This window comes from Hoplias malabaricus, unplaced genomic scaffold (genome assembly GCF_029633855.1).
Source record: "Hoplias malabaricus isolate fHopMal1 unplaced genomic scaffold, fHopMal1.hap1 scaffold_69, whole genome shotgun sequence".
In the NCBI taxonomy this organism is placed as follows: Eukaryota; Metazoa; Chordata; class Actinopteri; order Characiformes; family Erythrinidae; genus Hoplias; species Hoplias malabaricus.
In genome coordinates this window covers 103,093-126,821 of record NW_027100977.1, presented here as the reverse complement: position 1 = coordinate 126,821, position 23,729 = coordinate 103,093, and the positions used below count along the sequence as shown (strand labels likewise).

The 23,729-nt window shown below is 40.9% G+C and overlaps 37 non-coding genes and 35 pseudogenes across 37 annotated transcripts; all 72 read left to right on the top strand.

The window, feature by feature from the left end:
* Window positions 1–175: 175 nt before the first annotated feature.
* On the top strand, window positions 176–294 carry LOC136683383 (5S ribosomal RNA). The gene has a single exon (XR_010798958.1). It is a non-coding gene; the product is annotated as a 5S ribosomal RNA (ribosomal RNA).
* A 202-nt stretch (window positions 295–496) lies between these two features.
* Window positions 497–615, top strand: LOC136683380 (5S ribosomal RNA). Its single transcript, XR_010798957.1, has one exon. It is a non-coding gene; the product is annotated as a 5S ribosomal RNA (ribosomal RNA).
* A 202-nt stretch (window positions 616–817) lies between these two features.
* LOC136683162 (5S ribosomal RNA) lies at window positions 818–936 on the top strand (annotated as a pseudogene).
* Window positions 937–1,139: 203 nt separating this feature from the next.
* Window positions 1,140–1,258, top strand: LOC136683353 (5S ribosomal RNA). Its single transcript, XR_010798931.1, has one exon. It is a non-coding gene; the product is annotated as a 5S ribosomal RNA (ribosomal RNA).
* A 202-nt stretch (window positions 1,259–1,460) lies between these two features.
* LOC136682967 (5S ribosomal RNA) lies at window positions 1,461–1,579 on the top strand (annotated as a pseudogene).
* Window positions 1,580–1,781: 202 nt separating this feature from the next.
* LOC136683379 (5S ribosomal RNA) lies at window positions 1,782–1,900 on the top strand. Its single transcript, XR_010798956.1, has one exon. It is a non-coding gene; the product is annotated as a 5S ribosomal RNA (ribosomal RNA).
* Window positions 1,901–2,102: 202 nt separating this feature from the next.
* LOC136683045 (5S ribosomal RNA) lies at window positions 2,103–2,221 on the top strand (annotated as a pseudogene).
* Window positions 2,222–2,423: 202 nt separating this feature from the next.
* On the top strand, window positions 2,424–2,542 carry LOC136683378 (5S ribosomal RNA). Its single transcript, XR_010798955.1, has one exon. It is a non-coding gene; the product is annotated as a 5S ribosomal RNA (ribosomal RNA).
* A 202-nt stretch (window positions 2,543–2,744) lies between these two features.
* On the top strand, window positions 2,745–2,863 carry LOC136683044 (5S ribosomal RNA; annotated as a pseudogene).
* Window positions 2,864–3,065: 202 nt separating this feature from the next.
* LOC136683377 (5S ribosomal RNA) lies at window positions 3,066–3,184 on the top strand. The gene has a single exon (XR_010798954.1). It is a non-coding gene; the product is annotated as a 5S ribosomal RNA (ribosomal RNA).
* Window positions 3,185–3,406: 222 nt separating this feature from the next.
* On the top strand, window positions 3,407–3,525 carry LOC136683375 (5S ribosomal RNA). The gene has a single exon (XR_010798952.1). It is a non-coding gene; the product is annotated as a 5S ribosomal RNA (ribosomal RNA).
* Window positions 3,526–3,727: 202 nt separating this feature from the next.
* On the top strand, window positions 3,728–3,846 carry LOC136683043 (5S ribosomal RNA; annotated as a pseudogene).
* A 202-nt stretch (window positions 3,847–4,048) lies between these two features.
* LOC136683374 (5S ribosomal RNA) lies at window positions 4,049–4,167 on the top strand. Its single transcript, XR_010798951.1, has one exon. It is a non-coding gene; the product is annotated as a 5S ribosomal RNA (ribosomal RNA).
* Window positions 4,168–4,389: 222 nt separating this feature from the next.
* LOC136683373 (5S ribosomal RNA) lies at window positions 4,390–4,508 on the top strand. Its single transcript, XR_010798950.1, has one exon. It is a non-coding gene; the product is annotated as a 5S ribosomal RNA (ribosomal RNA).
* Window positions 4,509–4,710: 202 nt separating this feature from the next.
* Window positions 4,711–4,829, top strand: LOC136683042 (5S ribosomal RNA; annotated as a pseudogene).
* A 202-nt stretch (window positions 4,830–5,031) lies between these two features.
* Window positions 5,032–5,150, top strand: LOC136683372 (5S ribosomal RNA). Its single transcript, XR_010798949.1, has one exon. It is a non-coding gene; the product is annotated as a 5S ribosomal RNA (ribosomal RNA).
* Window positions 5,151–5,372: 222 nt separating this feature from the next.
* LOC136683371 (5S ribosomal RNA) lies at window positions 5,373–5,491 on the top strand. The gene has a single exon (XR_010798948.1). It is a non-coding gene; the product is annotated as a 5S ribosomal RNA (ribosomal RNA).
* Window positions 5,492–5,693: 202 nt separating this feature from the next.
* On the top strand, window positions 5,694–5,812 carry LOC136683161 (5S ribosomal RNA; annotated as a pseudogene).
* Window positions 5,813–6,015: 203 nt separating this feature from the next.
* LOC136683342 (5S ribosomal RNA) lies at window positions 6,016–6,134 on the top strand. Its single transcript, XR_010798920.1, has one exon. It is a non-coding gene; the product is annotated as a 5S ribosomal RNA (ribosomal RNA).
* Window positions 6,135–6,336: 202 nt separating this feature from the next.
* Window positions 6,337–6,455, top strand: LOC136682966 (5S ribosomal RNA; annotated as a pseudogene).
* Window positions 6,456–6,677: 222 nt separating this feature from the next.
* On the top strand, window positions 6,678–6,796 carry LOC136683370 (5S ribosomal RNA). Its single transcript, XR_010798947.1, has one exon. It is a non-coding gene; the product is annotated as a 5S ribosomal RNA (ribosomal RNA).
* A 202-nt stretch (window positions 6,797–6,998) lies between these two features.
* On the top strand, window positions 6,999–7,117 carry LOC136683663 (5S ribosomal RNA; annotated as a pseudogene).
* Window positions 7,118–7,319: 202 nt separating this feature from the next.
* Window positions 7,320–7,438, top strand: LOC136683160 (5S ribosomal RNA; annotated as a pseudogene).
* A 203-nt stretch (window positions 7,439–7,641) lies between these two features.
* On the top strand, window positions 7,642–7,760 carry LOC136683330 (5S ribosomal RNA). Its single transcript, XR_010798909.1, has one exon. It is a non-coding gene; the product is annotated as a 5S ribosomal RNA (ribosomal RNA).
* A 202-nt stretch (window positions 7,761–7,962) lies between these two features.
* On the top strand, window positions 7,963–8,081 carry LOC136682965 (5S ribosomal RNA; annotated as a pseudogene).
* A 222-nt stretch (window positions 8,082–8,303) lies between these two features.
* On the top strand, window positions 8,304–8,422 carry LOC136683369 (5S ribosomal RNA). Its single transcript, XR_010798946.1, has one exon. It is a non-coding gene; the product is annotated as a 5S ribosomal RNA (ribosomal RNA).
* Window positions 8,423–8,624: 202 nt separating this feature from the next.
* Window positions 8,625–8,743, top strand: LOC136683169 (5S ribosomal RNA; annotated as a pseudogene).
* A 203-nt stretch (window positions 8,744–8,946) lies between these two features.
* Window positions 8,947–9,065, top strand: LOC136683368 (5S ribosomal RNA). The gene has a single exon (XR_010798945.1). It is a non-coding gene; the product is annotated as a 5S ribosomal RNA (ribosomal RNA).
* Window positions 9,066–9,267: 202 nt separating this feature from the next.
* On the top strand, window positions 9,268–9,386 carry LOC136683086 (5S ribosomal RNA; annotated as a pseudogene).
* Window positions 9,387–9,608: 222 nt separating this feature from the next.
* On the top strand, window positions 9,609–9,727 carry LOC136683367 (5S ribosomal RNA). The gene has a single exon (XR_010798944.1). It is a non-coding gene; the product is annotated as a 5S ribosomal RNA (ribosomal RNA).
* Window positions 9,728–9,949: 222 nt separating this feature from the next.
* Window positions 9,950–10,068, top strand: LOC136683041 (5S ribosomal RNA; annotated as a pseudogene).
* Window positions 10,069–10,270: 202 nt separating this feature from the next.
* LOC136682964 (5S ribosomal RNA) lies at window positions 10,271–10,389 on the top strand (annotated as a pseudogene).
* A 222-nt stretch (window positions 10,390–10,611) lies between these two features.
* Window positions 10,612–10,730, top strand: LOC136683040 (5S ribosomal RNA; annotated as a pseudogene).
* Window positions 10,731–10,932: 202 nt separating this feature from the next.
* Window positions 10,933–11,051, top strand: LOC136682963 (5S ribosomal RNA; annotated as a pseudogene).
* Window positions 11,052–11,272: 221 nt separating this feature from the next.
* Window positions 11,273–11,391, top strand: LOC136683366 (5S ribosomal RNA). Its single transcript, XR_010798943.1, has one exon. It is a non-coding gene; the product is annotated as a 5S ribosomal RNA (ribosomal RNA).
* Window positions 11,392–11,593: 202 nt separating this feature from the next.
* Window positions 11,594–11,712, top strand: LOC136683038 (5S ribosomal RNA; annotated as a pseudogene).
* Window positions 11,713–11,914: 202 nt separating this feature from the next.
* Window positions 11,915–12,033, top strand: LOC136683363 (5S ribosomal RNA). Its single transcript, XR_010798941.1, has one exon. It is a non-coding gene; the product is annotated as a 5S ribosomal RNA (ribosomal RNA).
* Window positions 12,034–12,255: 222 nt separating this feature from the next.
* LOC136683362 (5S ribosomal RNA) lies at window positions 12,256–12,374 on the top strand. The gene has a single exon (XR_010798940.1). It is a non-coding gene; the product is annotated as a 5S ribosomal RNA (ribosomal RNA).
* Window positions 12,375–12,576: 202 nt separating this feature from the next.
* On the top strand, window positions 12,577–12,695 carry LOC136683159 (5S ribosomal RNA; annotated as a pseudogene).
* Window positions 12,696–12,898: 203 nt separating this feature from the next.
* Window positions 12,899–13,017, top strand: LOC136683319 (5S ribosomal RNA). The gene has a single exon (XR_010798898.1). It is a non-coding gene; the product is annotated as a 5S ribosomal RNA (ribosomal RNA).
* A 202-nt stretch (window positions 13,018–13,219) lies between these two features.
* On the top strand, window positions 13,220–13,338 carry LOC136682962 (5S ribosomal RNA; annotated as a pseudogene).
* A 222-nt stretch (window positions 13,339–13,560) lies between these two features.
* LOC136683361 (5S ribosomal RNA) lies at window positions 13,561–13,679 on the top strand. Its single transcript, XR_010798939.1, has one exon. It is a non-coding gene; the product is annotated as a 5S ribosomal RNA (ribosomal RNA).
* A 202-nt stretch (window positions 13,680–13,881) lies between these two features.
* On the top strand, window positions 13,882–14,000 carry LOC136683168 (5S ribosomal RNA; annotated as a pseudogene).
* A 203-nt stretch (window positions 14,001–14,203) lies between these two features.
* LOC136683360 (5S ribosomal RNA) lies at window positions 14,204–14,322 on the top strand. Its single transcript, XR_010798938.1, has one exon. It is a non-coding gene; the product is annotated as a 5S ribosomal RNA (ribosomal RNA).
* Window positions 14,323–14,524: 202 nt separating this feature from the next.
* LOC136683084 (5S ribosomal RNA) lies at window positions 14,525–14,643 on the top strand (annotated as a pseudogene).
* A 222-nt stretch (window positions 14,644–14,865) lies between these two features.
* LOC136683359 (5S ribosomal RNA) lies at window positions 14,866–14,984 on the top strand. The gene has a single exon (XR_010798937.1). It is a non-coding gene; the product is annotated as a 5S ribosomal RNA (ribosomal RNA).
* Window positions 14,985–15,206: 222 nt separating this feature from the next.
* LOC136683037 (5S ribosomal RNA) lies at window positions 15,207–15,325 on the top strand (annotated as a pseudogene).
* Window positions 15,326–15,527: 202 nt separating this feature from the next.
* LOC136682961 (5S ribosomal RNA) lies at window positions 15,528–15,646 on the top strand (annotated as a pseudogene).
* Window positions 15,647–15,868: 222 nt separating this feature from the next.
* On the top strand, window positions 15,869–15,987 carry LOC136683036 (5S ribosomal RNA; annotated as a pseudogene).
* Window positions 15,988–16,189: 202 nt separating this feature from the next.
* Window positions 16,190–16,308, top strand: LOC136682960 (5S ribosomal RNA; annotated as a pseudogene).
* A 221-nt stretch (window positions 16,309–16,529) lies between these two features.
* Window positions 16,530–16,648, top strand: LOC136683358 (5S ribosomal RNA). The gene has a single exon (XR_010798936.1). It is a non-coding gene; the product is annotated as a 5S ribosomal RNA (ribosomal RNA).
* A 202-nt stretch (window positions 16,649–16,850) lies between these two features.
* On the top strand, window positions 16,851–16,969 carry LOC136683125 (5S ribosomal RNA; annotated as a pseudogene).
* Window positions 16,970–17,191: 222 nt separating this feature from the next.
* On the top strand, window positions 17,192–17,310 carry LOC136683307 (5S ribosomal RNA). The gene has a single exon (XR_010798886.1). It is a non-coding gene; the product is annotated as a 5S ribosomal RNA (ribosomal RNA).
* Window positions 17,311–17,512: 202 nt separating this feature from the next.
* On the top strand, window positions 17,513–17,631 carry LOC136683357 (5S ribosomal RNA). Its single transcript, XR_010798935.1, has one exon. It is a non-coding gene; the product is annotated as a 5S ribosomal RNA (ribosomal RNA).
* Window positions 17,632–17,833: 202 nt separating this feature from the next.
* Window positions 17,834–17,952, top strand: LOC136683356 (5S ribosomal RNA). The gene has a single exon (XR_010798934.1). It is a non-coding gene; the product is annotated as a 5S ribosomal RNA (ribosomal RNA).
* A 202-nt stretch (window positions 17,953–18,154) lies between these two features.
* LOC136683083 (5S ribosomal RNA) lies at window positions 18,155–18,273 on the top strand (annotated as a pseudogene).
* A 222-nt stretch (window positions 18,274–18,495) lies between these two features.
* LOC136683355 (5S ribosomal RNA) lies at window positions 18,496–18,614 on the top strand. The gene has a single exon (XR_010798933.1). It is a non-coding gene; the product is annotated as a 5S ribosomal RNA (ribosomal RNA).
* A 222-nt stretch (window positions 18,615–18,836) lies between these two features.
* On the top strand, window positions 18,837–18,955 carry LOC136683035 (5S ribosomal RNA; annotated as a pseudogene).
* A 202-nt stretch (window positions 18,956–19,157) lies between these two features.
* LOC136683354 (5S ribosomal RNA) lies at window positions 19,158–19,276 on the top strand. The gene has a single exon (XR_010798932.1). It is a non-coding gene; the product is annotated as a 5S ribosomal RNA (ribosomal RNA).
* Window positions 19,277–19,496: 220 nt separating this feature from the next.
* LOC136683352 (5S ribosomal RNA) lies at window positions 19,497–19,615 on the top strand. The gene has a single exon (XR_010798930.1). It is a non-coding gene; the product is annotated as a 5S ribosomal RNA (ribosomal RNA).
* Window positions 19,616–19,837: 222 nt separating this feature from the next.
* LOC136683152 (5S ribosomal RNA) lies at window positions 19,838–19,956 on the top strand (annotated as a pseudogene).
* A 202-nt stretch (window positions 19,957–20,158) lies between these two features.
* LOC136683351 (5S ribosomal RNA) lies at window positions 20,159–20,277 on the top strand. Its single transcript, XR_010798929.1, has one exon. It is a non-coding gene; the product is annotated as a 5S ribosomal RNA (ribosomal RNA).
* Window positions 20,278–20,499: 222 nt separating this feature from the next.
* Window positions 20,500–20,618, top strand: LOC136683034 (5S ribosomal RNA; annotated as a pseudogene).
* Window positions 20,619–20,820: 202 nt separating this feature from the next.
* Window positions 20,821–20,939, top strand: LOC136683350 (5S ribosomal RNA). Its single transcript, XR_010798928.1, has one exon. It is a non-coding gene; the product is annotated as a 5S ribosomal RNA (ribosomal RNA).
* Window positions 20,940–21,159: 220 nt separating this feature from the next.
* Window positions 21,160–21,278, top strand: LOC136683349 (5S ribosomal RNA). The gene has a single exon (XR_010798927.1). It is a non-coding gene; the product is annotated as a 5S ribosomal RNA (ribosomal RNA).
* A 222-nt stretch (window positions 21,279–21,500) lies between these two features.
* On the top strand, window positions 21,501–21,619 carry LOC136683151 (5S ribosomal RNA; annotated as a pseudogene).
* A 202-nt stretch (window positions 21,620–21,821) lies between these two features.
* On the top strand, window positions 21,822–21,940 carry LOC136683348 (5S ribosomal RNA). Its single transcript, XR_010798926.1, has one exon. It is a non-coding gene; the product is annotated as a 5S ribosomal RNA (ribosomal RNA).
* A 222-nt stretch (window positions 21,941–22,162) lies between these two features.
* On the top strand, window positions 22,163–22,281 carry LOC136683658 (5S ribosomal RNA). Its single transcript, XR_010799219.1, has one exon. It is a non-coding gene; the product is annotated as a 5S ribosomal RNA (ribosomal RNA).
* A 202-nt stretch (window positions 22,282–22,483) lies between these two features.
* On the top strand, window positions 22,484–22,602 carry LOC136683124 (5S ribosomal RNA; annotated as a pseudogene).
* Window positions 22,603–22,804: 202 nt separating this feature from the next.
* Window positions 22,805–22,923, top strand: LOC136683347 (5S ribosomal RNA). Its single transcript, XR_010798925.1, has one exon. It is a non-coding gene; the product is annotated as a 5S ribosomal RNA (ribosomal RNA).
* Window positions 22,924–23,145: 222 nt separating this feature from the next.
* On the top strand, window positions 23,146–23,264 carry LOC136683668 (5S ribosomal RNA; annotated as a pseudogene).
* Window positions 23,265–23,466: 202 nt separating this feature from the next.
* LOC136683032 (5S ribosomal RNA) lies at window positions 23,467–23,585 on the top strand (annotated as a pseudogene).
* Window positions 23,586–23,729: the final 144 nt, after the last annotated feature.

The following is a 23,729-nucleotide window of genomic DNA, read 5'->3' as shown; positions in this document are numbered from 1 at the left end:
CAGTAACCACAGTCATTTAAACACAAGAGAAGAAGAAACTTAAAAAAAAAACGAACTGGAAAGCCAATCATTTTCATTTGAGGTGTCAGGTGGTCTACCGTTTACAGGCAGCTCTAAAACAAGTATTACTCTTAGAAGAGTATTTAGAAATAGTCTTCTACAGCCCGCAGTGATCGCTTACGGCCATACCACTCCTTGAAAGCCCGATCTCGTCTGATCTCGGAAGCGAAGAAGAGTTGGGCCTAGTTAGTACTTGGATGGGAGACTGCCTGGGAATACTAGGTGCTGTAAGCTTTTTAGCTTAAGCTTCTATTATAAAGGCAGTAACCACAGTCATTTAAACACAAGAGAAGAAGAAACTTAAAAAAAAAACGAACTGGAAAGCCAATCATTTTTATTTGAGGTGTCAGGTGGTCTACCGTTTACAGGCAGCTCTAAAACAAGTATTACTCTTAGAAGAGTATATAGAAATAGTCTTCTACAGCCCGCAGTGATCGCTTACGGCCATACCACTCCTTGAAAGCCCGATCTCGTCTGATCTCGGAAGCGAAGAAGAGTTGGGCCTAGTTAGTACTTGGATGGGAGACTGCCTGGGAATACTAGGTGCTGTAAGCTTTTTAGCTTAAGCTTCTATTATAAAGGCAGTAACCACAGTCATTTAAACACAAGAGAAGAAGAAACTTAAAAAAAAAACGAACTGGAAAGCCAATCATTTTTATTTGAGGTGTCAGGTGGTCTACCGTTTACAGGCAGCTCTAAAACAAGTATTACTCTTAGAAGATTATATAGAAATAGTCTTCTACAGCCAGCAGTGATCGCTTACGGCCGTACCACTCCTTGAAAGCCCGATCTCGTCTGATCTCGGAAGCGAAGAAGAGTTGGGCCTCGTTAGTACTTGGATGGGAGACTGCCTGGGAATACTAGGTGCTGTAAGCTTTTTAGCTTAAGCTTCTATTATAAAGGCAGTAACCACAGTCATGTAAACACAAGAGAAGAAGAAAACTTAAAAAAAAAACGAACTGGAAAGCCAATCATTTTCATTTGAGGTGTCAGGTGGTCTACCGTTTACAGGCAGCTCTAAAACAAGTATTACTCTTAGAAGAGTATTTAGAAATAGTCTTCTACAGCCCGCAGTGATTGCTTACGGCCATACCACTCCTTGAAAGCCCGATCTCGTCTGATCTCGGAAGCGAAGAAGAGTTGGGCCTAGTTAGTACTTGGATGGGAGACTTCCTGGGAATACTAGGTGCTGTAAGCTTTTTAGCTTAAGCTTCTATTATAAAGGCAGTAACCACAGTCATTTAAACACAAGAGAAGAAGAAACTTAAAAAAAAAACGAACTGGAAAGCCAATCATTTTCATTTGAGGTGTCAGGTGGTCTACCGTTTACAGGCAGCTCTAAAACAAGTATTACTCTTAGAAGAGTATTTAGAAATAGTCTTCTACAGCCCGCAGTGATTGCTTACGGCCATACCACTCCTTGAAAGCCCGATCTCGTCTGATCTCGGAAGCGAAGAAGAGTTGGGCCTAGTTAATACTTGGATGGGAGACTGCCTGGGAATACTAGGTGCTGTAAGCTTTTTAGCTTAAGCTTCTATTATAAAGGCAGTAACCACAGTCATTTAAACACAAGAGAAGAAGAAACTTAAAAAAAAAACGAACTGGAAAGCCAATCATTTTCATTTGAGGTGTCAGGTGGTCTACCGTTTACAGGCAGCTCTAAAACAAGTATTACTCTTAGAAGAGTATTTAGAAATAGTCTTCTACAGCCCGCAGTGATCGCTTACGGCCATACCACTCCTTGAAAGCCCGATCTCGTCTGATCTCGGAAGCGAAGAAGAGTTGGGCCTAGTTAGTACTTGGATGGGAGACTGCCTGGGAATACTAGGTGCTGTAAGCTTTTTAGCTTAAGCTTCTATTATAAAGGCAGTAACCACAGTCATTTAAACACAAGAGAAGAAGAAACTTAAAAAAAAAACGAACTGGAAAGCCAATCATTTTTATTTGAGGTGTCAGGTGGTCTACCGTTTACAGGCAGCTCTAAAACAAGTATTACTCTTAGAAGAGTATATAGAAATAGTCTTCTACAGCCCGCAGTGATCGCTTACGGCCATACCACTCCTTGAAAGCCCGATCTCGTCTGATCTCGGAAGCGAAGAAGAGTTGGGCCTAGTTAGTACTTGGATGGGAGACTGCCTGGGAATACTAGGTTCTGTAAGCTTTTTAGCTTAAGCTTCTATTATAAAGGCAGTAACCACAGTCATTTAAACACAAGAGAAGAAGAAACTTAAAAAAAAAACGAACTGGAAAGCCAATCATTTTCATTTGAGGTGTCAGGTGGTCTACCGTTTACAGGCAGCTCTAAAACAAGTATTACTCTTAGAAGAGTATATAGAAATAGTCTTCTACAGCCCGCAGTGATCGCTTACGGCCATACCACTCCTTGAAAGCCCGATCTCGTCTGATCTCGGAAGCGAAGAAGAGTTGGGCCTAGTTAGTACTTGGATGGGAGACTGCCTGGGAATACTAGGTGCTGTAAGCTTTTTAGCTTAAGCTTCTATTATAAAGGCAGTAACCACAGTCATTTAAACACAAGAGAAGAAGAAACTTAAAAAAAAAACGAACTGGAAAGCCAATCATTTTTATTTGAGGTGTCAGGTGGTCTACCGTTTACAGGCAGCTCTAAAACAAGTATTACTCTTAGAAGAGTATATAGAAATAGTCTTCTACAGCCCGCAGTGATCGCTTACGGCCATACCACTCCTTGAAAGCCCGATCTCGTCTGATCTCGGAAGCGAAGAAGAGTTGGGCCTAGTTAGTACTTGGATGGGAGACTGCCTGGGAATACTAGGTTCTGTAAGCTTTTTAGCTTAAGCTTCTATTATAAAGGCAGTAACCACAGTCATTTAAACACAAGAGAAGAAGAAACTTAAAAAAAAAACGAACTGGAAAGCCAATCATTTTCATTTGAGGTGTCAGGTGGTCTACCGTTTACAGGCAGCTCTAAAACAAGTATTACTCTTAGAAGAGTATATAGAAATAGTCTTCTACAGCCCGCAGTGATCGCTTACGGCCATACCACTCCTTGAAAGCCCGATCTCGTCTGATCTCGGAAGCGAAGAAGAGTTGGGCCTAGTTAGTACTTGGATGGGAGACTGCCTGGGAATACTAGGTGCTGTAAGCTTTTTAGCTTAAGCTTCTATTATAAAGGCAGTAACCACAGTCATTTAAACACAAGAGAAGAAGAAAACTTAAGAAAAAAAAAACAACAACAAAAAAAAACGAACTGGAAAGCCAATCATTTTCATTTGAGGTGTCAGGTGGTCTACCGTTTACAGGCAGCTCTAAAACAAGTATTACTCTTAGAAGAGTATTTAGAAATAGTCTTCTACAGCCCGCAGTGATTGCTTACGGCCATACCACTCCTTGAAAGCCCGATCTCGTCTGATCTCGGAAGCGAAGAAGAGTTGGGCCTAGTTAGTACTTGGATGGGAGACTGCCTGGGAATACTAGGTGCTGTAAGCTTTTTAGCTTAAGCTTCTATTATAAAGGCAGTAACCACAGTCATTTAAACACAAGAGAAGAAGAAACTTAAAAAAAAAACGAACTGGAAAGCCAATCATTTTTATTTGAGGTGTCAGGTGGTCTACCGTTTACAGGCAGCTCTAAAACAAGTATTACTCTTAGAAGAGTATATAGAAATAGTCTTCTACAGCCCACAGTGATCGCTTACGGCCATACCACTCCTTGAAAGCCCGATCTCGTCTGATCTCGGAAGCGAAGAAGAGTTGGGCCTAGTTAGTACTTGGATGGGAGACTGCCTGGGAATACTAGGTTCTGTAAGCTTTTTAGCTTAAGCTTCTATTATAAAGGCAGTAACCACAGTCATTTAAACACAAGAGAAGAAGAAACTTAAAAAAAAAACGAACTGGAAAGCCAATCATTTTCATTTGAGGTGTCAGGTGGTCTACCGTTTACAGGCAGCTCTAAAACAAGTATTACTCTTAGAAGAGTATATAGAAATAGTCTTCTACAGCCCGCAGTGATCGCTTACGGCCATACCACTCCTTGAAAGCCCGATCTCGTCTGATCTCGGAAGCGAAGAAGAGTTGGGCCTAGTTAGTACTTGGATGGGAGACTGCCTGGGAATACTAGGTGCTGTAAGCTCTTTAGCTTAAGCTTCTATTATAAAGGCAGTAACCACAGTCATGTAAACACAAGAGAAGAAGAAAACTTAAGAAAAAAAAAACAACAACAAAAAAAAACGAACTGGAAAGCCAATCATTTTCATTTGAGGTGTCAGGTGGTCTACCGTTTACAGGCAGCTCTAAAACAAGTATTACTCTTAGAAGAGTATTTAGAAATAGTCTTCTACAGCCCGCAGTGATTGCTTACGGCCATACCACTCCTTGAAAGCCCGATCTCGTCTGATCTCGGAAGCGAAGAAGAGTTGGGCCTAGTTAGTACTTGGATGGGAGACTGCCTGGGAATACTAGGTGCTGTAAGCTTTTTAGCTTAAGCTTCTATTATAAAGGCAGTAACCACAGTCATTTAAACACAAGAGAAGAAGAAACTTAAAAAAAAAACGAACTGGAAAGCCAATCATTTTTATTTGAGGTGTCAGGTGGTCTACCGTTTACAGGCAGCTCTAAAACAAGTATTACTCTTAGAAGAGTATATAGAAATAGTCTTCTACAGCCCACAGTGATCGCTTACGGCCATACCACTCCTTGAAAGCCCGATCTCGTCTGATCTCGGAAGCGAAGAAGAGTTGGGCCTAGTTAGTACTTGGATGGGAGACTGCCTGGGAATACTAGGTTCTGTAAGCTTTTTAGCTTAAGCTTCTATTATAAAGGCAGTAACCACAGTCATTTAAACACAAGAGAAGAAGAAACTTAAAAAAAAAACGAACTGGAAAGCCAATCATTTTCATTTGAGGTGTCAGGTGGTCTACCGTTTACAGGCAGCTCTAAAACAAGTATTACTCTTAGAAGAGTATATAGAAATAGTCTTCTACAGCCCGCAGTGATCGCTTACGGCCATACCACTCCTTGAAAGCCCGATCTCGTCTGATCTCGGAAGCGAAGAAGAGTTGGGCCTAGTTAGTACTTGGATGGGAGACTGCCTGGGAATACTAGGTGCTGTAAGCTCTTTAGCTTAAGCTTCTATTATAAAGGCAGTAACCACAGTCATGTAAACACAAGAGAAGAAGAAAACTTAAGAAAAAAAAAACAACAACAAAAAAAAACGAACTGGAAAGCCAATCATTTTCATTTGAGGTGTCAGGTGGTCTACCGTTTACAGGCAGCTCTAAAACAAGTATTACTCTTAGAAGAGTATTTAGAAATAGTCTTCTACAGCCCGCAGTGATCGCTTACGGCCATACCACTCCTTGAAAGCCCGATCTCGTCTGATCTCGGAAGCGAAGAAGAGTTGGGCCTAGTTAGTACTTGGATGGGAGACTGCCTGGGAATACTAGGTGCTGTAAGCTTTTTAGCTTAAGCTTCTATTATAAAGGCAGTAACCACAGTCATTTAAACACAAGAGAAGAAGAAACTTAAAAAAAAAACGAACTGGAAAGCCAATCATTTTTATTTGAGGTGTCAGGTGGTCTACCGTTTACAGGCAGCTCTAAAACAAGTATTACTCTTAGAAGATTATATAGAAATAGTCTTCTACAGCCAGCAGTGATCGCTTACGGCCGTACCACTCCTTGAAAGCCCGATCTCGTCTGATCTCGGAAGCGAAGAAGAGTTGGGCCTCGTTAGTACTTGGATGGGAGACTGCCTGGGAATACTAGGTGCTGTAAGCTTTTTAGCTTAAGCTTCTATTATAAAGGCAGTAACCACAGTCATGTAAACACAAGAGAAGAAGAAAACTTAAAAAAAAAACGAACTGGAAAGCCAATCATTTTCATTTGAGGTGTCAGGTGGTCTACCGTTTACAGGCAGCTCTAAAACAAGTATTACTCTTAGAAGAGTATTTAGAAATAGTCTTCTACAGCCCGCAGTGATTGCTTACGGCCATACCACTCCTTGAAAGCCCGATCTCGTCTGATCTCGGAAGCGAAGAAGAGTTGGGCCTAGTTAGTACTTGGATGGGAGACTTCCTGGGAATACTAGGTGCTGTAAGCTTTTTAGCTTAAGCTTCTATTATAAAGGCAGTAACCACAGTCATTTAAACACAAGAGAAGAAGAAACTTAAAAAAAAAACGAACTGGAAAGCCAATCATTTTCATTTGAGGTGTCAGGTGGTCTACCGTTTACAGGCAGCTCTAAAACAAGTATTACTCTTAGAAGAGTATTTAGAAATAGTCTTCTACAGCCCGCAGTGATTGCTTACGGCCATACCACTCCTTGAAAGCCCGATCTCGTCTGATCTCGGAAGCGAAGAAGAGTTGGGCCTAGTTAATACTTGGATGGGAGACTGCCTGGGAATACTAGGTGCTGTAAGCTTTTTAGCTTAAGCTTCTATTATAAAGGCAGTAACCACAGTCATTTAAACACAAGAGAAGAAGAAAACTTAAGAAAAAAAAAACAACAACAAAAAAAAACGAACTGGAAAGCCAATCATTTTTATTTGAGGTGTCAGGTGGTCTACCGTTTACAGGCAGCTCTAAAACAAGTATTACTCTTAGAAGAGTATTTAGAAATAGTCTTCTACAGCCCGCAGTGATCGCTTACGGCCATACCACTCCTTGAAAGCCCGATCTCGTCTGATCTCGGAAGCGAAGAAGAGTTGGGCCTAGTTAGTACTTGGATGGGAGACTGCCTGGGAATACTAGGTGCTGTAAGCTTTTTAGCTTAAGCTTCTATTATAAAGGCAGTAACCACAGTCATTTAAACACAAGAGAAGAAGAAACTTAAAAAAAAAACGAACTGGAAAGCCAATCATTTTTATTTGAGGTGTCAGGTGGTCTACCGTTTACAGGCAGCTCTAAAACAAGTATTACTCTTAGAAGATTATATAGAAATAGTCTTCTACAGCCAGCAGTGATCGCTTACGGCCGTACCACTCCTTGAAAGCCCGATCTCGTCTGATCTCGGAAGCGAAGAAGAGTTGGGCCTAGTTAGTACTTGGATGGGAGACTGCCTGGGAATACTAGGTGCTGTAAGCTTTTTAGCTTAAGCTTCTATTATAAAGGCAGTAACCACAGTCATTTAAACACAAGAGAAGAAGAAACTTAAAAAAAAAACGAACTGGAAAGCCAATCATTTTTATTTGAGGTGTCAGGTGGTCTACCGTTTACAGGCAGCTCTAAAACAAGTATTACTCTTAGAAGATTATATAGAAATAGTCTTCTACAGCCAGCAGTGATCGCTTACGGCCGTACCACTCCTTGAAAGCCCGATCTCGTCTGATCTCGGAAGCGAAGAAGAGTTGGGCCTCGTTAGTACTTGGATGGGAGACTGCCTGGGAATACTAGGTGCTGTAAGCTTTTTAGCTTAAGCTTCTATTATAAAGGCAGTAACCACAGTCATGTAAACACAAGAGAAGAAGAAAACTTAAAAAAAAAACGAACTGGAAAGCCAATCATTTTCATTTGAGGTGTCAGGTGGTCTACCGTTTACAGGCAGCTCTAAAACAAGTATTACTCTTAGAAGAGTATTTAGAAATAGTCTTCTACAGCCCGCAGTGATTGCTTACGGCCATACCACTCCTTGAAAGCCCGATCTCGTCTGATCTCGGAAGCGAAGAAGAGTTGGGCCTAGTTAGTACTTGGATGGGAGACTTCCTGGGAATACTAGGTGCTGTAAGCTTTTTAGCTTAAGCTTCTATTATAAAGGCAGTAACCACAGTCATTTAAACACAAGAGAAGAAGAAACTTAAAAAAAAAACGAACTGGAAAGCCAATCATTTTCATTTGAGGTGTCAGGTGGTCTACCGTTTACAGGCAGCTCTAAAACAAGTATTACTCTTAGAAGAGTATTTAGAAATAGTCTTCTACAGCCCGCAGTGATTGCTTACGGCCATACCACTCCTTGAAAGCCCGATCTCGTCTGATCTCGGAAGCGAAGAAGAGTTGGGCCTAGTTAATACTTGGATGGGAGACTGCCTGGGAATACTAGGTGCTGTAAGCTTTTTAGCTTAAGCTTCTATTATAAAGGCAGTAACCACAGTCATTTAAACACAAGAGAAGAAGAAAACTTAAGAAAAAAAAAACAACAACAAAAAAAAACGAACTGGAAAGCCAATCATTTTTATTTGAGGTGTCAGGTGGTCTACCGTTTACAGGCAGCTCTAAAACAAGTATTACTCTTAGAAGAGTATTTAGAAATAGTCTTCTACAGCCCGCAGTGATCGCTTACGGCCATACCACTCCTTGAAAGCCCGATCTCGTCTGATCTCGGAAGCGAAGAAGAGTTGGGCCTAGTTAGTACTTGGATGGGAGACTGCCTGGGAATACTAGGTGCTGTAAGCTTTTTAGCTTAAGCTTCTATTATAAAGGCAGTAACCACAGTCATTTAAACACAAGAGAAGAAGAAACTTAAAAAAAAAACGAACTGGAAAGCCAATCATTTTTATTTGAGGTGTCAGGTGGTCTACCGTTTACAGGCAGCTCTAAAACAAGTATTACTCTTAGAAGATTATATAGAAATAGTCTTCTACAGCCAGCAGTGATCGCTTACGGCCGTACCACTCCTTGAAAGCCCGATCTCGTCTGATCTCGGAAACGAAGAAGAGTTGGGCCTCGTTAGTACTTGGATGGGAGACTGCCTGGGAATACTAGGTGCTGTAAGCTTTTTAGCTTAAGCTTCTATTATAAAGGCAGTAACCACAGTCATGTAAACACAAGAGAAGTAGAAAACTTAAAAAAAAAACGAACTGGAAAGCCAATCATTTTTATTTGAGGTGTCAGGTGGTCTACCGTTTACAGGCAGCTCTAAAACAAGTATTACTCTTAGAAGAGTATATAGAAATAGTCTTCTACAGCCAGCAGTGATCGCTTACGGCCATACCACTCCTTGAAAGCCCGATCTCGTCTGATCTCGGAAGCGAAGAAGAGTTGGGCCTAGTTAGTACTTGGATGGGAGACTGCCTGGGAATACTAGGTGCTGTAAGCTTTTTAGCTTAAGCTTCTATTATAAAGGCAGTAACCACAGTCATTTAAACACAAGAGAAGAAGAAACTTAAAAAAAAAACGAACTGGAAAGCCAATCATTTTTATTTGAGGTGTCAGGTGGTCTACCGTTTACAGGCAGCTCTAAAACAAGTATTACTCTTAGAAGATTATATAGAAATAGTCTTCTACAGCCAGCAGTGATCGCTTACGGCCATACCACTCCTTGAAAGCCCGATCTCGTCTGATCTCGGAAGCGAAGAAGAGTTGGGCCTCGTTAGTACTTGGATGGGAGACTTCCTGGGAATACTAGGTGCTGTAAGCTTTTTAGCTTAAGCTTCTATTATAAAGGCAGTAACCACAGTCATGTAAACACAAGAGAAGAAGAAAACTTAAGAAAAAAAAAACAACAACAAAAAAAAACGAACTGGAAAGCCAATCATTTTCATTTGAGGTGTCAGGTGGTCTACCGTTTACAGGCAGCTCTAAAACAAGTATTACTCTTAGAAGAGTATTTAGAAATAGTCTTCTACAGCCCGCAGTGATTGCTTACGGCCATACCACTCCTTGAAAGCCCGATCTCGTCTGATCTCGGAAGCGAAGAAGAGTTGGGCCTAGTTAGTACTTGGATGGGAGACTGCCTGGGAATACTAGGTGCTGTAAGCTTTTTAGCTTAAGCTTCTATTATAAAGGCAGTAACCACAGTCATTTAAACACAAGAGAAGAAGAAAACTTAAGAAAAAAAAAACAACAACAAAAAAAAACGAACTGGAAAGCCAATCATTTTTATTTGAGGTGTCAGGTGGTCTACCGTTTACAGGCAGCTCTAAAACAAGTATTACTCTTAGAAGAGTATATAGAAATAGTCTTCTACAGCCCGCAGTGATCGCTTACGGCCATACCACTCCTTGAAAGCCCGATCTCGTCTGATCTCGGAAGCGAAGAAGAGTTGGGCCTAGTTAGTACTTGGATGGGAGACTGCCTGGGAATACTAGGTTCTGTAAGCTTTTTAGCTTAAGCTTCTATTATAAAGGCAGTAACCACAGTCATTTAAACACAAGAGAAGAAGAAACTTAAAAAAAAAACGAACTGGAAAGCCAATCATTTTCATTTGAGGTGTCAGGTGGTCTACCGTTTACAGGCAGCTCTAAAACAAGTATTACTCTTAGAAGAGTATTTAGAAATAGTCTTCTACAGCCCGCAGTGATTGCTTACGGCCATACCACTCCTTGAAAGCCCGATCTCGTCTGATCTCGGAAGCGAAGAAGAGTTGGGCCTAGTTAATACTTGGATGGGAGACTGCCTGGGAATACTAGGTGCTGTAAGCTTTTTAGCTTAAGCTTCTATTATAAAGGCAGTAACCACAGTCATTTAAACACAAGAGAAGAAGAAAACTTAAGAAAAAAAAAACAACAACAAAAAAAAACGAACTGGAAAGCCAATCATTTTTATTTGAGGTGTCAGGTGGTCTACCGTTTACAGGCAGCTCTAAAACAAGTATTACTCTTAGAAGAGTATATAGAAATAGTCTTCTACAGCCCGCAGTGATCGCTTACGGCCATACCACTCCTTGAAAGCCCGATCTCGTCTGATCTCGGAAGCGAAGAAGAGTTGGGCCTAGTTAGTACTTGGATGGGAGACTGCCTGGGAATACTAGGTTCTGTAAGCTTTTTAGCTTAAGCTTCTATTATAAAGGCAGTAACCACAGTCATTTAAACACAAGAGAAGAAGAAACTTAAAAAAAAAACGAACTGGAAAGCCAATCATTTTCATTTGAGGTGTCAGGTGGTCTACCGTTTACAGGCAGCTCTAAAACAAGTATTACTCTTAGAAGAGTATTTAGAAATAGTCTTCTACAGCCCGCAGTGATTGCTTACGGCCATACCACTCCTTGAAAGCCCGATCTCGTCTGATCTCGGAAGCGAAGAAGAGTTGGGCCTAGTTAATACTTGGATGGGAGACTGCCTGGGAATACTAGGTGCTGTAAGCTTTTTAGCTTAAGCTTCTATTATAAAGGCAGTAACCACAGTCATTTAAACACAAGAGAAGAAGAAAACTTAAGAAAAAAAAACAACAACAAAAAAAAACGAACTGGAAAGCCAATCATTTTTATTTGAGGTGTCAGGTGGTCTACCGTTTACAGGCAGCTCTAAAACAAGTATTACTCTTAGAAGAGTATTTAGAAATAGTCTTCTACAGCCCGCAGTGATCGCTTACGGCCATACCACTCCTTGAAAGCCCGATCTCGTCTGATCTCGGAAGCGAAGAAGAGTTGGGCCTAGTTAGTACTTGGATGGGAGACTGCCTGGGAATACTAGGTGCTGTAAGCTTTTTAGCTTAAGCTTCTATTATAAAGGCAGTAACCACAGTCATTTAAACACAAGAGAAGAAGAAACTTAAAAAAAAAACGAACTGGAAAGCCAATCATTTTTATTTGAGGTGTCAGGTGGTCTACCGTTTACAGGCAGCTCTAAAACAAGTATTACTCTTAGAAGAGTATATAGAAATAGTCTTCTACAGCCCACAGTGATCGCTTACGGCCATACCACTCCTTGAAAGCCCGATCTCGTCTGATCTCGGAAGCGAAGAAGAGTTGGGCCTAGTTAGTACTTGGATGGGAGACTGCCTGGGAATACTAGGTTCTGTAAGCTTTTTAGCTTAAGCTTCTATTATAAAGGCAGTAACCACAGTCATTTAAACACAAGAGAAGAAGAAACTTAAAAAAAAAACGAACTGGAAAGCCAATCATTTTCATTTGAGGTGTCAGGTGGTCTACCGTTTACAGGCAGCTCTAAAACAAGTATTACTCTTAGAAGAGTATATAGAAATAGTCTTCTACAGCCCGCAGTGATCGCTTACGGCCATACCACTCCTTGAAAGCCCGATCTCGTCTGATCTCGGAAGCGAAGAAGAGTTGGGCCTAGTTAGTACTTGGATGGGAGACTGCCTGGGAATACTAGGTGCTGTAAGCTCTTTAGCTTAAGCTTCTATTATAAAGGCAGTAACCACAGTCATGTAAACACAAGAGAAGAAGAAAACTTAAGAAAAAAAAAACAACAACAAAAAAAAACGAACTGGAAAGCCAATCATTTTCATTTGAGGTGTCAGGTGGTCTACCGTTTACAGGCAGCTCTAAAACAAGTATTACTCTTAGAAGAGTATTTAGAAATAGTCTTCTACAGCCCGCAGTGATCGCTTACGGCCATACCACTCCTTGAAAGCCCGATCTCGTCTGATCTCGGAAGCGAAGAAGAGTTGGGCCTAGTTAGTACTTGGATGGGAGACTGCCTGGGAATACTAGGTGCTGTAAGCTTTTTAGCTTAAGCTTCTATTATAAAGGCAGTAACCACAGTCATTTAAACACAAGAGAAGAAGAAACTTAAAAAAAAAACGAACTGGAAAGCCAATCATTTTTATTTGAGGTGTCAGGTGGTCTACCGTTTACAGGCAGCTCTAAAACAAGTATTACTCTTAGAAGATTATATAGAAATAGTCTTCTACAGCCAGCAGTGATCGCTTACGGCCGTACCACTCCTTGAAAGCCCGATCTCGTCTGATCTCGGAAGCGAAGAAGAGTTGGGCCTCGTTAGTACTTGGATGGGAGACTGCCTGGGAATACTAGGTGCTGTAAGCTTTTTAGCTTAAGCTTCTATTATAAAGGCAGTAACCACAGTCATGTAAACACAAGAGAAGAAGAAAACTTAAAAAAAAAACGAACTGGAAAGCCAATCATTTTCATTTGAGGTGTCAGGTGGTCTACCGTTTACAGGCAGCTCTAAAACAAGTATTACTCTTAGAAGAGTATTTAGAAATAGTCTTCTACAGCCCGCAGTGATTGCTTACGGCCATACCACTCCTTGAAAGCCCGATCTCGTCTGATCTCGGAAGCGAAGAAGAGTTGGGCCTAGTTAGTACTTGGATGGGAGACTTCCTGGGAATACTAGGTGCTGTAAGCTTTTTAGCTTAAGCTTCTATTATAAAGGCAGTAACCACAGTCATTTAAACACAAGAGAAGAAGAAACTTAAAAAAAAAACGAACTGGAAAGCCAATCATTTTCATTTGAGGTGTCAGGTGGTCTACCGTTTACAGGCAGCTCTAAAACAAGTATTACTCTTAGAAGAGTATTTAGAAATAGTCTTCTACAGCCCGCAGTGATTGCTTACGGCCATACCACTCCTTGAAAGCCCGATCTCGTCTGATCTCGGAAGCGAAGAAGAGTTGGGCCTAGTTAATACTTGGATGGGAGACTGCCTGGGAATACTAGGTGCTGTAAGCTTTTTAGCTTAAGCTTCTATTATAAAGGCAGTAACCACAGTCATTTAAACACAAGAGAAGAAGAAAACTTAAGAAAAAAAAAACAACAACAAAAAAAAACGAACTGGAAAGCCAATCATTTTTATTTGAGGTGTCAGGTGGTCTACCGTTTACAGGCAGCTCTAAAACAAGTATTACTCTTAGAAGAGTATTTAGAAATAGTCTTCTACAGCCCGCAGTGATCGCTTACGGCCATACCACTCCTTGAAAGCCCGATCTCGTCTGATCTCGGAAGCGAAGAAGAGTTGGGCCTAGTTAGTACTTGGATGGGAGACTGCCTGGGAATACTAGGTGCTGTAAGCTTTTTAGCTTAAGCTTCTATTATAAAGGCAGTAACCACAGTCATTTAAACACAAGAGAAGAAGAAACTTAAAAAAAAAACGAACTGGAAAGCCAATCATTTTTATTTGAGGTGTCAGGTGGTCTACCGTTTACAGGCAGCTCTAAAACAAGTATTACTCTTAGAAGATTATATAGAAATAGTCTTCTACAGCCAGCAGTGATCGCTTACGGCCGTACCACTCCTTGAAAGCCCGATCTCGTCTGATCTCGGAAACGAAGAAGAGTTGGGCCTCGTTAGTACTTGGATGGGAGACTGCCTGGGAATACTAGGTGCTGTAAGCTTTTTAGCTTAAGCTTCTATTATAAAGGCAGTAACCACAGTCATGTAAACACAAGAGAAGTAGAAAACTTAAAAAAAAAACGAACTGGAAAGCCAATCATTTTTATTTGAGGTGTCAGGTGGTCTACCGTTTACAGGCAGCTCTAAAACAAGTATTACTCTTAGAAGAGTATATAGAAATAGTCTTCTACAGCCAGCAGTGATCGCTTACGGCCATACCACTCCTTGAAAGCCCGATCTCGTCTGATCTCGGAAGCGAAGAAGAGTTGGGCCTAGTTAGTACTTGGATGGGAGACTGCCTGGGAATACTAGGTGCTGTAAGCTTTTTAGCTTAAGCTTCTATTATAAAGGCAGTAACCACAGTCATTTAAACACAAGAGAAGAAGAAACTTAAAAAAAAAACGAACTGGAAAGCCAATCATTTTTATTTGAGGTGTCAGGTGGTCTACCGTTTACAGGCAGCTCTAAAACAAGTATTACTCTTAGAAGATTATATAGAAATAGTCTTCTACAGCCAGCAGTGATCGCTTACGGCCATACCACTCCTTGAAAGCCCGATCTCGTCTGATCTCGGAAGCGAAGAAGAGTTGGGCCTCGTTAGTACTTGGATGGGAGACTTCCTGGGAATACTAGGTGCTGTAAGCTTTTTAGCTTAAGCTTCTATTATAAAGGCAGTAACCACAGTCATGTAAACACAAGAGAAGAAGAAAACTTAAGAAAAAAAAAACAACAACAAAAAAAAACGAACTGGAAAGCCAATCATTTTCATTTGAGGTGTCAGGTGGTCTACCGTTTACAGGCAGCTCTAAAACAAGTATTACTCTTAGAAGAGTATTTAGAAATAGTCTTCTACAGCCCGCAGTGATTGCTTACGGCCATACCACTCCTTGAAAGCCCGATCTCGTCTGATCTCGGAAGCGAAGAAGAGTTGGGCCTAGTTAGTACTTGGATGGGAGACTGCCTGGGAATACTAGGTGCTGTAAGCTTTTTAGCTTAAGCTTCTATTATAAAGGCAGTAACCACAGTCATTTAAACACAAGAGAAGAAGAAAACTTAAGAAAAAAAAAACAACAACAAAAAAAAACGAACTGGAAAGCCAATCATTTTTATTTGAGGTGTCAGGTGGTCTACCGTTTACAGGCAGCTCTAAAACAAGTATTACTCTTAGAAGAGTATATAGAAATAGTCTTCTACAGCCCGCAGTGATCGCTTACGGCCATACCACTCCTTGAAAGCCCGATCTCGTCTGATCTCGGAAGCGAAGAAGAGTTGGGCCTAGTTAGTACTTGGATGGGAGACTGCCTGGGAATACTAGGTTCTGTAAGCTTTTTAGCTTAAGCTTCTATTATAAAGGCAGTAACCACAGTCATTTAAACACAAGAGAAGAAGAAACTTAAAAAAAAAACGAACTGGAAAGCCAATCATTTTCATTTGAGGTGTCAGGTGGTCTACCGTTTACAGGCAGCTCTAAAACAAGTATTACTCTTAGAAGAGTATTTAGAAATAGTCTTCTACAGCCCGCAGTGATTGCTTACGGCCATACCACTCCTTGAAAGCCCGATCTCGTCTGATCTCGGAAGCGAAGAAGAGTTGGGCCTAGTTAATACTTGGATGGGAGACTGCCTGGGAATACTAGGTGCTGTAAGCTTTTTAGCTTAAGCTTCTATTATAAAGGCAGTAACCACAGTCATTTAAACACAAGAGAAGAAGAAAACTTAAGAAAAAAAAAACAACAACAAAAAAAAACGAACTGGAAAGCCAATCATTTTTATTTGAGGTGTCAGGTGGTCTACCGTTTACAGGCAGCTCTAAAACAAGTATTACTCTTAGAAGAGTATATAGAAATAGTCTTCTACAGCCCGCAGTGATCGCTTACGGCCATACCACTCCTTGAAAGCCCGATCTCGTCTGATCTCGGAAGCGAAGAAGAGTTGGGCCTAGTTAGTACTTGGATGGGAGACTGCCTGGGAATACTAGGTTCTGTAAGCTTTTTAGCTTAAGCTTCTATTATAAAGGCAGTAACCACAGTCATTTAAACACAAGAGAAGAAGAAACTTAAAAAAAAAACGAACTGGAAAGCCAATCATTTTCATTTGAGGTGTCAGGTGGTCTACCGTTTACAGGCAGCTCTAAAACAAGTATTACTCTTAGAAGAGTATTTAGAAATAGTCTTCTACAGCCCGCAGTGATTGCTTACGGCCATACCACTCCTTGAAAGCCCGATCTCGTCTGATCTCGGAAGCGAAGAAGAGTTGGGCCTAGTTAATACTTGGATGGGAGACTGCCTGGGAATACTAGGTGCTGTAAGCTTTTTAGCTTAAGCTTCTATTATAAAGGCAGTAACCACAGTCATTTAAACACAAGAGAAGAAGAAAACTTAAGAAAAAAAAACAACAACAAAAAAAAACGAACTGGAAAGCCAATCATTTTTATTTGAGGTGTCAGGTGGTCTACCGTTTACAGGCAGCTCTAAAACAAGTATTACTCTTAGAAGAGTATTTAGAAATAGTCTTCTACAGCCCGCAGTGATCGCTTACGGCCATACCACTCCTTGAAAGCCCGATCTCGTCTGATCTCGGAAGCGAAGAAGAGTTGGGCCTAGTTAGTACTTGGATGGGAGACTGCCTGGGAATACTAGGTGCTGTAAGCTTTTTAGCTTAAGCTTCTATTATAAAGGCAGTAACCACAGTCATTTAAACACAAGAGAAGAAGAAACTTAAAAAAAAAACGAACTGGAAAGCCAATCATTTTTATTTGAGGTGTCAGGTGGTCTACCGTTTACAGGCAGCTCTAAAACAAGTATTACTCTTAGAAGATTATATAGAAATAGTCTTCTACAGCCAGCAGTGATCGCTTACGGCCATACCACTCCTTGAAAGCCCGATCTCGTCTGATCTCGGAAGCGAAGAAGAGTTGGGCCTCGTTAGTACTTGGATGGGAGACTGCCTGGGAATACTAGGTGCTGTAAGCTTTTTAGCTTAAGCTTCTATTATAAAGGCAGTAACCACAGTCATGTAAACACAAGAGAAGAAGAAAACTTAAGAAAAAAAAAACAACAACAAAAAAAAACGAACTGGAAAGCCAATCATTTTCATTTGAGGTGTCAGGTGGTCTACCGTTTACAGGCAGCTCTAAAACAAGTATTACTCTTAGAAGAGTATTTAGAAATAGTCTTCTACAGCCCGCAGTGATTGCTTACGGCCATACCACTCCTTGAAAGCCCGATCTCGTCTGATCTCGGAAGCGAAGAAGAGTTGGGCCTAGTTAGTACTTGGATGGGAGACTTCCTGGGAATACTAGGTGCTGTAAGCTTTTTAGCTTAAGCTTCTATTATAAAGGCAGTAACCACAGTCATTTAAACACAAGAGAAGAAGAAACTTAAAAAAAAAACGAACTGGAAAGCCAATCATTTTTATTTGAGGTGTCAGGTGGTCTACCGTTTACAGGCAGCTCTAAAACAAGTATTGCTCTTAGAAGAGTATATAGAAATAGTCTTCTACAGCCAGCAGTGATCGCTTACGGCCATACCACTCCTTGAAAGCCCGATCTCGTCTGATCTCGGAAGCGAAGAAGAGTTGGGCCTAGTTAGTACTTGGATGGGAGACTGCCTGGGAATACTAGGTGCTGTAAGCTTTTTAGCTTAAGCTTCTATTATAAAGGCAGTAACCACAGTCATTTAAACACAAGAGAAGAAGAAACTTAAAAAAAAAACGAACTGGAAAGCCAATCATTTTTATTTGAGGTGTCAGGTGGTCTACCGTTTACAGGCAGCTCTAAAACAAGTATTACTCTTAGAAGAGTATATAGAAATAGTCTTCTACAGCCAGCAGTGATCGCTTACGGCCATACCACTCCTTGAAAGCCCGATCTCGTCTGATCTCGGAAGCGAAGAAGAGTTGGGCCTAGTTAGTACTTGGATGGGAGACTGCCTGGGAATACTAGGTGCTGTAAGCTTTTTAGCTTAAGCTTCTATTATAAAGGCAGTAACCACAGTCATTTAAACACAAGAGAAGAAGAAACTTAAAAAAAAAACGAACTGGAAAGCCAATCATTTTTATTTGAGGTGTCAGGTGGTCTACCGTTTACAGGCAGCTCTAAAACAAGTATTACTCTTAGAAGATTATATAGAAATAGTCTTCTACAGACAGCAGTGATCGCTTACGGCCATACCACTCCTTGAAAGCCCGATCTCGTCTGATCTCGGAAGCGAAGAAGAGTTGGGCCTCGTTAGTACTTGGATGGGAGACTTCCTGGGAATACTAGGTGCTGTAAGCTTTTTAGCTTAAGCTTCTATTATAAAGGCAGTAACCACAGTCATGTAAACACAAGAGAAGAAGAAAACTTAAGAAAAAAAAAACAACAACAAAAAAAAACGAACTGGAAAGCCAATCATTTTCATTTGAGGTGTCAGGTGGTCTACCGTTTACAGGCAGCTCTAAAACAAGTATTACTCTTAGAAGAGTATTTAGAAATAGTCTTCTACAGCCCGCAGTGATTGCTTACGGCCATACCACTCCTTGAAAGCCCGATCTCGTCTGATCTCGGAAGCGAAGAAGAGTTGGGCCTAGTTAGTACTTGGATGGGAGACTGCCTGGGAATACTAGGTGCTGTAAGCTTTTTAGCTTAAGCTTCTATTATAAAGGCAGTAACCACATTCATTTAAACACAAGAGAAGAAGAAAACTTAAGAAAAAAAAAACAACAACAAAAAAAAACGAACTGGAAAGCCAATCATTTTTATTTGAGGTGTCAGGTGGTCTACCGTTTACAGGCAGCTCTAAAACAAGTATTACTCTTAGAAGAGTATATAGAAATAGTCTTCTACAGCCCGCAGTGATCGCTTACGGCCATACCACTCCTTGAAAGCCCGATCTCGTCTGATCTCGGAAGCGAAGAAGAGTTGGGCCTAGTTAGTACTTGGATGGGAGACTGCCTGGGAATACTAGGTTCTGTAAGCTTTTTAGCTTAAGCTTCTATTATAAAGGCAGTAACCACAGTCATTTAAACACAAGAGAAGAAGAAACTTAAAAAAAAAACGAACTGGAAAGCCAATCATTTTCATTTGAGGTGTCAGGTGGTCTACCGTTTACAGGCAGCTCTAAAACAAGTATTACTCTTAGAAGAGTATATAGAAATAGTCTTCTACAGCCCGCAGTGATCGCTTACGGCCATACCACTCCTTGAAAGCCCGATCTCGTCTGATCTCGGAAGCGAAGAAGAGTTGGGCCTAGTTAGTACTTGGATGGGAGACTGCCTGGGAATACTAGGTGCTGTAAGCTCTTTAGCTTAAGCTTCTATTATAAAGGCAGTAACCACAGTCATGTAAACACAAGAGAAGAAGAAAACTTAAGAAAAAAAAAACAACAGCAAAAAAACGAACTGGAAAGCCAATCATTTTCATTTGAGGTGTCAGGTGGTCTACCGTTTACAGGCAGCTCTAAAACAAGTATTACTCTTAGAAGAGTATTTAGAAATAGTCTTCTACAGCCCGCAGTGATTGCTTACGGCCATACCACTCCTTGAAAGCCCGATCTCGTCTGATCTCGGAAGCGAAGAAGAGTTGGGCCTAGTTAGTACTTGGATGGGAGACTGCCTGGGAATACTAGGTGCTGTAAGCTTTTTAGCTTAAGCTTCTATTATAAAGGCAGTAACCACAGTCATTTAAACACAAGAGAAGAAGAAAACTTAAGAAAAAAAAAACAACAACAAAAAAAAACGAACTGGAAAGCCAATCATTTTTATTTGAGGTGTCAGGTTGTCTACCGTTTACAGGCAGCTCTAAAACAAGTATTACTCTTAGAAGAGTATATAGAAATAGTCTTCTACAGCCCGCAGTGATCGCTTACGGCCATACCACTCCTTGAAAGCCCGATCTCGTGTGATCTCGGAAGCGAAGAAGAGTTGGGCCTAGTTAGTACTTGGATGGGAGACTGCCTGGGAATACTAGGTTCTGTAAGCTTTTTAGCTTAAGCTTCTATTATAAAGGCAGTAACCACAGTCATTTAAACACAAGAGAAGAAGAAACTTAAAAAAAAAACGAACTGGAAAGCCAATCATTTTCATTTGAGGTGTCAGGTGGTCTACCGTTTACAGGCAGCTCTAAAACAAGTATTACTCTTAGAAGAGTATATAGAAATAGTCTTCTACAGCCCGCAGTGATCGCTTACGGCCATACCACTCCTTGAAAGCCCGATCTCGTCTGATCTCGGAAGCGAAGAAGAGTTGGGCCTAGTTAGTACTTGGATGGGAGACTGCCTGGGAATACTAGGTGCTGTAAGCTCTTTAGCTTAAGCTTCTATTATAAAGGCAGTAACCACAGTCATGTAAACACAAGAGAAGAAGAAAACTTAAGAAAAAAAAAACAACAACAAAAAAAAACGAACTGGAAAGCCAATCATTTTTATTTGAGGTGTCAGGTGGTCTACCGTTTACAGGCAGCTCTAAAACAAGTATTACTCTTAGAAGAGTATATAGAAATAGTCTTCTACAGCCCGCAGTGATCGCTTACGGCCATACCACTCCTTGAAAGCCCGATCTCGTCTGATCTCGGAAGCGAAGAAGAGTTGGGCCTAGTTAGTACTTGGATGGGAGACTGCCTGGGAATACTAGGTTCTGTAAGCTTTTTAGCTTAAGCTTCTATTATAAAGGCAGTAACCACAGTCATTTAAACACAAGAGAAGAAGAAACTTAAAAAAAAAACGAACTGGAAAGCCAATCATTTTCATTTGAGGTGTCAGGTGGTCTACCGTTTACAGGCAGCTCTAAAACAAGTATTACTCTTAGAAGAGTATATAGAAATAGTCTTCTACAGCCCGCAGTGATCGCTTACGGCCATACCACTCCTTGAAAGCCCGATCTCGTCTGATCTCGGAAGCGAAGAAGAGTTGGGCCTAGTTAGTACTTGGATGGGAGACTGCCTGGGAATACTAGGTGCTGTAAGCTCTTTAGCTTAAGCTTCTATTATAAAGGCAGTAACCACAGTCATGTAAACACAAGAGAAGAAGAAAACTTAAGAAAAAAAAAACAACAGCAAAAAAACGAACTGGAAAGCCAATCATTTTCATTTGAGGTGTCAGGTGGTCTACCGTTTACAGGCAGCTCTAAAACAAGTATTACTCTTAGAAGAGTATTTAGAAATAGTCTTCTACAGCCCGCAGTGATTGCTTACGGCCATACCACTCCTTGAAAGCCCGATCTCGTCTGATCTCGGAAGCGAAGAAGAGTTGGGCCTAGTTAGTACTTGGATGGGAGACTGCCTGGGAATACTAGGTGCTGTAAGCTTTTTAGCTTAAGCTTCTATTATAAAGGCAGTAACCACAGTCATTTAAACACAAGAGAAGAAGAAAACTTAAGAAAAAAAAAACAACAACAAAAAAAAACGAACTGGAAAGCCAATCATTTTTATTTGAGGTGTCAGGTTGTCTACCGTTTACAGGCAGCTCTAAAACAAGTATTACTCTTAGAAGAGTATATAGAAATAGTCTTCTACAGCCCGCAGTGATCGCTTACGGCCATACCACTCCTTGAAAGCCCGATCTCGTGTGATCTCGGAAGCGAAGAAGAGTTGGGCCTAGTTAGTACTTGGATGGGAGACTGCCTGGGAATACTAGGTTCTGTAAGCTTTTTAGCTTAAGCTTCTATTATAAAGGCAGTAACCACAGTCATTTAAACACAAGAGAAGAAGAAACTTAAAAAAAAAACGAACTGGAAAGCCAATCATTTTCATTTGAGGTGTCAGGTGGTCTACCGTTTACAGGCAGCTCTAAAACAAGTATTACTCTTAGAAGAGTATATAGAAATAGTCTTCTACAGCCCGCAGTGATCGCTTACGGCCATACCACTCCTTGAAAGCCCGATCTCGTCTGATCTCGGAAGCGAAGAAGAGTTGGGCCTAGTTAGTACTTGGATGGGAGACTGCCTGGGAATACTAGGTGCTGTAAGCTCTTTAGCTTAAGCTTCTATTATAAAGGCAGTAACCACAGTCATGTAAACACAAGAGAAGAAGAAAACTTAAGAAAAAAAAAACAACAACAAAAAAAAACGAACTGGAAAGCCAATCATTTTCATTTGAGGTGTCAGGTGGTCTACCGTTTACAGGCAGCTCTAAAACAAGTATTACTCTTAGAAGAGTATTTAGAAATAGTCTTCTACAGCCCGCAGTGATCGCTTACGGCCATACCACTCCTTGAAAGCCCGATCTCGTCTGATCTCGGAAGCGAAGAAGAGTTGGGCCTAGTTAGTACTTGGATGGGACACTGCCTGGGAATACTAGGTGCTGTAAGCTTTTTAGCTTAAGCTTCTATTATAAAGGCAGTAACCACAGTCATTTAAACACAAGAGAAGAAGAAACTTAAAAAAAAAACGAACTGGAAAGCCAATCATTTTTATTTGAGGTGTCAGGTGGTCTACCGTTTACAGGCAGCTCTAAAACAAGTATTACTCTTAGAAGATTATATAGAAATAGTCTTCTACAGCCAGCAGTGATCGCTTACGGCCATACCACTCCTTGAAAGCCCGATCTCGTCTGATCTCGGAAGCGAAGAAGAGTTGGGCCTCGTTAGTACTTGGATGGGAGACTGCCTGGGAATACTAGGTGCTGTAAGCTTTTTAGCTTAAGCTTCTATTATAAAGGCAGTAACCACAGTCATTTAAACACAAGAGAAGAAGAAACTTAAAAAAAAAACGAACTGGAAAGCCAATCATTTTTATTTGAGGTGTCAGGTGGTCTACCGTTTACAGGCAGCTCTAAAACAAGTATTGCTCTTAGAAGAGTATATAGAAATAGTCTTCTACAGCCAGCAGTGATCGCTTACGGCCATACCACTCCTTGAAAGCCCGATCTCGTCTGATCTCGGAAGCGAAGAAGAGTTGGGCCTAGTTAGTACTTGGATGGGAGACTGCCTGGGAATACTAGGTGCTGTAAGCTTTTTAGCTTAAGCTTCTATTATAAAGGCAGTAACCACAGTCATGTAAACACAAGAGAAGAAGAAAACTTAAGAAAAAAAAAACAACAACAAAAAAAAACGAACTGGAAAGCCAATCATTTTCATTTGAGGTGTCAGGTGGTCTACCGTTTACAGGCAGCTCTAAAACAAGTATTACTCTTAGAAGAGTATTTAGAAATAGCCTTCTACAGCCCGCAGTGATTGCTTACGGCCATACCACTCCTTGAAAGCCCGATCTCGTCTGATCTCGGAAGCGAAGAAGAGTTGGGCCTAGTTAGTACTTGGATGGCAGACTGCCTGGGAATACTAGGTGCTGTAAGCTTTTTAGCTTAAGCTTCTATTATAAAGGCAGTAACCACAGTCATTTAAACACAAGAGAAGAAGAAACTTAAAAAAAAAACGAACTGGAAAGCCAATCATTTTTATTTGAGGTGTCAGGTGGTCTACCGTTTACAGGCAGCTCTAAAACAAGTATTACTCTTAGAAGAGTATATAGAAATAGTCTTCTACAGCCCGCAGTGATCGCTTACGGCCATACCACTCCTTGAAAGCCCGATCTCGTCTGATCTCGGAAGCGAAGAAGAGTTGGGCCTAGTTAGTACTTGGATGGGAGACTGCCTGGGAATACTAGGTTCTGTAAGCTTTTTAGCTTAAGCTTCTATTATAAAGGCAGTAACCACAGTCATTTAAACACAAGAGAAGAAGAAACTTAAAAAAAAAACGAACTGGAAAGCCAATCATTTTCATTTGAGGTGTCAGGTGGTCTACCGTTTACAGGCAGCTCTAA